The sequence below is a fragment of the Mytilus californianus genome, unplaced genomic scaffold (genome assembly GCF_021869535.1).
Source record: "Mytilus californianus isolate M0D057914Y unplaced genomic scaffold, xbMytCali1.0.p SCAF_23, whole genome shotgun sequence".
NCBI classification, from domain to species: Eukaryota; Metazoa; Mollusca; class Bivalvia; order Mytilida; family Mytilidae; genus Mytilus; species Mytilus californianus.
Window position 1 is genome coordinate 5,365,805 of NW_026262672.1, and position 6,413 is coordinate 5,372,217.

The following is a 6,413-nucleotide window of genomic DNA, read 5'->3' on the forward strand; positions in this document are numbered from 1 at the left end:
TTAATTTTTAATTATATAATTTATATATATATATATACAAGTCTAAATTGAAAACAACGTTCAAACCTATGATTGCGTTGGATAAAAACCGTAATTTTTATACGTGTGCATGCAAAACAAATTTCTTGTTAGAGGGGTCTAAATACAGCACAAACAACATTTTCTAAAAGACCAAAAAGGTGAAAAAGTATATTTTAACAAAACGCATTTGACTAACAGGTCGAACAACAAATGTTCTTAAACCCTGCTGACTGCCATTGGCGATTGCCAAATAAACGGATCACCGATGTAATAAATGGATCTTCATTTTAATTTAATACTAAACAGAAAACAATAAACTTGCGGAAAAGATGGTTTATATATATACAACTCGTCTTGTTGTCTCGCCTGCGACGAAAGTCGCAGAAAGTGAGACATAGGTATTACTATCCGGCGGCGTAAACTATTTGTATAAAGCTTTATATTTCAGAAGGTAGAAGACCTGGATGCTTCATACTTTGTATGCAGATACCTTATGTTACGAACTTTCCGTCGGTCATATGTCCAATGTCCTTGACCTTATTTTCATGGTTCAGCGACTGCTTGAAAACAAAGTTTAGTTTTTTTGTTATGTAAATTTCTCACTTATTATGAGTAATAGGATAACTATATTTGGTATATGGGTTCCTTGCATCGTCTACATGTCCATCAGACAGGGTTCACCTGACCTCAGCCTCATTTCATGGATCAGTGATCAAGGTTAAAGTTACGTGATTAGGTCCGTTTCTCAGATACTACAAGCAGTAGGTCAGCTATATGTGGTGTATGGAATGATTATAAGGGATACATGTCAGTCTGGCAGGTTTCATCTGAATTTGACCTCATTTTCACGGTTCATTGGTCAATGTTAAGTTTTTGTGTTTTGGTCTGTTTTTCTAATACTATAAGCCATTGGTCAATGTTAAGTTTTTGTGTTTTGGTCTGTTTTTCTAATACTATAAGCCATTGGTCAACTATATTTGGTGTATGGAATGATTGTAAGGTGTACATGTCTGTCTGGCAGGTGTCATTTGTCCTTGACCTATTTTCATGGTTCATTGGTCAATGTTAAGTTTTTGTGTTTTGGTCTGTTTTTCTAATACTATAAGCAATAGGTCAACTATATTTGGTGTATGGAATGATTGTAAGGTGTACATGTCTGACTGGCAGGTGTCATTTGTCCTTGACCTCATTTTCATGGTTCATTGGTCAATGTTAAGTTTTTGTGTTTTGGTCTGTTTTTCTAATACTATATGCAATAGGTCAACTATATTTGGTGTATGGAATGATTGTAAGGTGTACATGTCTGTCTGGCAGGTGTCATTTGTCCTTGAGCTTATTTTCATGGTTCATTGGTCAATGTTAAGTTTCTTTTGTTTGGTCTTCTTCTCAGATTGATTGATTGATTGTTGGTTGCTTAACGTCCAGTGGCAAATATTTCATGCATATTCAGGACGAGAACAAGTTCACAATAATTACAATAGGTAGGTTCTGTAATAGATTAAGGGATTAAGGTCGGAGAAATTTAGACTGCCACGGGAAATGAGGGTATATTGGATAAGGACAGAAATTTAGCCTTGCAACAGGTCACCTACGGACCCCTCAAAGAGTTGTTGCAAGGGTTCTTAACGTGCAAAGAGCGTGGCACTCTCTTTACACGAGGCATCGGATTTAACGTCCCCATTCTGACCGGACGTGGCTGCAAATTTGTACATCCCGCACAGCCAAACGGACGCCCCCACTTTAGCACGGGTTTTACTGCCGGTCGGAGGAAGATGCTATAAGTAATAGGTCAACTATATTTGGTGTATGGAATGTATTTTATTATTTAACTGCTGATTACTTACATTGAAATAGATTATTTTATAAAAATCTTTAAATAACATTAATAATGATAATAAATAATAAAAACTTTTAAGGGATCATTACTAAACCGTGATTAACAAAAACATTGGAAGGTGTGAAAATGTTAAAATAAGGTCACTCATGCATGAATGTTTAACATAGAATACAGTTCACTCCAGTCCCTTCATAAAGATTAATTGGCTGAATATGTACAGATTGAAGAACTTTTGAAATTTTGTTTGCACAACAGAATCACATTTACTGATTTTTGATACATATGAAATGAGATAAGTAAAAAAAATTTTAGCATAGCAACATAAATAGATAAATAGATAATATGAAAATATGACTTTTTACAATATTTTGATCAAAGATTGAAGATAACTTTAGTTTTGTTTTTTTTATGGGGGGTGGGGGGTGGGGGGTCTTTCAGGTTCATCTCAAGGAATTGACAAATATTTATCCAGTTTCTGCAATGCCTTAAAACTTTTCCTTGTGCACAGGTTTGTCTGTACTCAAGAGAAAATAAAAAAAAATGGCCATATTTGTCAATCCCTTCTGATGAACCTTAAATCTAGATGAAAAATTATTTCATAAGAAATTTCAAAGTTTGCTTTTAATAGTCAGTTGACTTAATGTTTCAAAAAAAAATTGCGATTTTATTTACTCAAATGTTGTTGCTATATTTGCCTGTGATTTATTAGCCAAAAGTGTATCCCATGTGATTTTATGATGCTGTTTTTTCTAAAAACATGTTACTCAACATGAATGTAAAAGCATTACAGACCTATATTTAAGCCTAAGGTCAAGGTAACTAAAAAAGACTAAAATTTGAACATAGGTTTCAGGATGTATTCAATGGGATGTTCATTTAATGTAAAGCTTATATAAACTTATTTTTTTACTTTCAACATAAATTCAATTATGAACACTAAAACAGGCGAGACATATCAGTGTGTCCACTCTTGTTTTTTGTTTGGTATTAAATTAAAAATTAAGATCCACCTGGTAACACCTGGCCACCGAATGCTTCATTTTTACGAAGCCCAGGTGGTCGTGTGGTCTAGCGCGCCGGTTACAGTGCAGGCAATTTGGTGTCACGATATCTCAGTAGCATGGGTTCGAATCCCGGTGAGGGAAGAACAAAAAATTTGCGAAAGCAAATTTACAGATCTAACATTGTTGGATTGATATTTAGACGAGTTGTATATACAGAAAGGGGGACATTCTAATAGGTTGACAGAAGAAAGGGGGGCATTCTAATAGGTTGACAGAAGAAAAGGGACATTCTAATAGGGTAACCCGTAAATAAGAAAGGGGGACATTCTGATAAGGTGACACTAAAATAAGAAAGGGGGACATTCTGATAGGGTGACACTAAAATTATAAAGGGGGACATTCTGATAGGGTGACCCTTAAATAAGAAAGGGGAACATTCTGATAGGTTGACAGAAAAATAAGAAAGTTTGACATTCTAACAGGGTGACACTAAAATAAGAAAGTTTGATATTCTAATAGGGTTTCACTAAAATAAGAAAGGGGACATTCTAATAGGGTTCCACTTAAATAAGAAAGGGGGACATTCTAATAGCGTGAAACTAAAATAAGAAAGGGGGACATTCTAATAGGGTTACACTAAAATAAGAATCATGAATTGTCAATTCACTTAGATAAGACATTAATTTTCCTGGTTATTGATTGTTTCAGGTTGATGCATATACTCAAAATATCAACTCCGAGACCTCAATAATAAGAAGGCAGGCAGCAGAGGAAATAGGTAATATAAATCTTCATACTAAAAACAATAGAAAAAATTTCTTGTTTAAATAGTTTTACATTTATCATTTCAGGGCCTTTTAATATGTGACTTTGTGGTATGTGTTTTACTCATTAATGAAGGCTTTAATGTGATCAATTGTTGTTAATTTCTGTGTCATTTGGTACGTCTCTTTTTAAGAGTAAGTAAAATGTCTTTTTGGCAATCGAACCTCATCTTTTTTTTTATATCAAATGATTTTAACAATCATTCTACATATGAAAATATAAGATAAAGAACGCTATGTTTAAATCATAAAAAGGATAATAGTCTTTCAAATATAACCCGAAGCAAAAGATCACTTCTACCAAAAATAATAGACCTTGATCAAAAAGAAACACTTTACGCAGTGACAACACATGGTCTTGATTGCCTGAATTGGAATAGACATACATGTACTGGCAACACAAAGTCTAGGTTGCCTGGCTTGGTACAGACATACATGTTCTGGCAACACATGGTCTAGATTGCTTTGCTTGTTTCAGACATATATGTACTGGCAACACATGGTCTAGATTGCCTGGCTTGGTACAGACATATATATCTGTGTACTGGCAACACATGGTCTAGATTGCCTGGCTTGGTACAGACATATATGTACTAGCAACACATGGTCTAGATTGCCTGGCTTGGTACAGACATATATATACATGTACTGGCAACACATGGTCTAGATTGCCTGGCTTGGTACAGACATATAAGTACTGGCAACACATGGTCTAGATTGCCTGGCTTGATACAGACATACATGAACTGGCAACACATGGTCTAGATTGCCTGGCTTGGTACAGACATATATGTACTGGCAACACACGGTCTAGATTGCCTGGCTTGGTACAGACATACATGTACTGGCAACACATGGTCTAGATTGCTTGGCTTGGTACAGACATACATGTACTGGCAACATATGATCTAGATTGCCTGGCTTGGTACAGACATACATGTACTGGCAACACATGGTATAGAATGATTGGCTTGGTACAGACATATATGTACTGGCAACACATGGTCTAGATTTCCTGGCTTGGTACAGACATACATGTACTGGCAACACATGGTCTAGATTGCCTGGCTTGGTACAGACATACATGTACTGGCAACACATGGTCTAGATTGATTGGCTTGGAACAGACATACATGTACTGGCAACACATGGTCTAGATTGCCTGGCTTGGTACAGACATACATGTACTGGCAACACATGGTATAGATTGCTTGGTACAGACATATATGAACTAGCAACACATGGTCTAAATTGCCTGGCTATGTACAGACATATATATATACGTGTACTGGCAACACATGGTCTAGATTGCCTGGCTTGGTACAGACATATAAGTACTGGCAACACATGGTCTAGATTGCCTGGCTTGGTACAGATATACATGTACTGGCAACACATGGTCTAGATTGCCTGGCTTGGTACAGACATATATATACATGTATTGGCAACACATGGTCTAGATTGCCTGACTTGGTACAGACATATATGTACTGGCAACACATGGTCTAGATTGCCTGGCTTGGTACAGACATACATATAATGGCAACAGATGGTCTAGATTGCCTGGCTTGGTACAGACATACATGTACTGGCAACACATGGTCTAGATTGCCTGACTTGGTACAGACATATATGTACTGGCAACACATGGTCTAGATTGCCTGGCTTGGTACAGACATACATGTACTGGCAACACATGGTCTAGATTGGTTGGCTTGGTACAGACATATATGGACTGGCAACACATGGTCTAGATTGCCTGGCTTGGTACAGACATACATGTATTGGCAACACATGGTCTAGATTGCCTGGCTTGGTACAGACATACATGTACTGGCAACACATGGTCTAGATTGCTTGGCTTGGTACAGACTTACATGTACTGGCAACAAATGGCAACAAATATCAGCCCTCTGGACCTTCGGCCCTCGGGACTGATATTGGTTTCTCGTGGTGATACAGCATGCGATACAGATGTTGCCATGTATTATTCTGTTTATCATATATTTTAATAAAATCAGATTAATGGGAAATCCCTTTTTTTAAATCGCCCGAAATTATAAGCTAGAAAAGAACATTATGATTTTCCTGTTGTTTCTATAGACTTCCTTTTTTGCTTAATATCCTCATCGTAATGTCCTCTATAACCTTATTACATTCTCAATATACGTTAAGGCCATGTTATAAAATGCATCTACTAACGATACTGTCTAGGCTATTATTTCAACAAAAATTACTATTTATCAAATAAATATCGTAAGATGCAGAAATATTTAAATATAAAAAAGAAAATGCAGTATGATTGCCAATGAGACAACTGTCCACGAGAGACCAAAATGACACAGAAATTAACAACTATAGGTCACTGTACAGCCTTCAACAATGAGCAAAGCCCATAAGTTGTATTATTTATTAAATGGCAATGATATTATTCATGATCATTTTAATTTTCTGACGAGGTGAACAGCAAGAAAAATATTTCTTGAAAAGTTTGCTATTTTTAATTCTAACCAAATTAAAATCGTATTTTGCATTTGTGTTTAATCCATCAGGTAATGAAAACAAACTTCACGAACATTATGACCAAATAAACAATATAACATCAGATATTTCTACATCTTATTGTGTCTTTTATATATATATATAAATCAATTGTAAAGTTACTGGGTATTTTTTTTTTTGGAACTAATTTTTTCCTATGCAAGGAAAAACAGCAACTTAACGTCA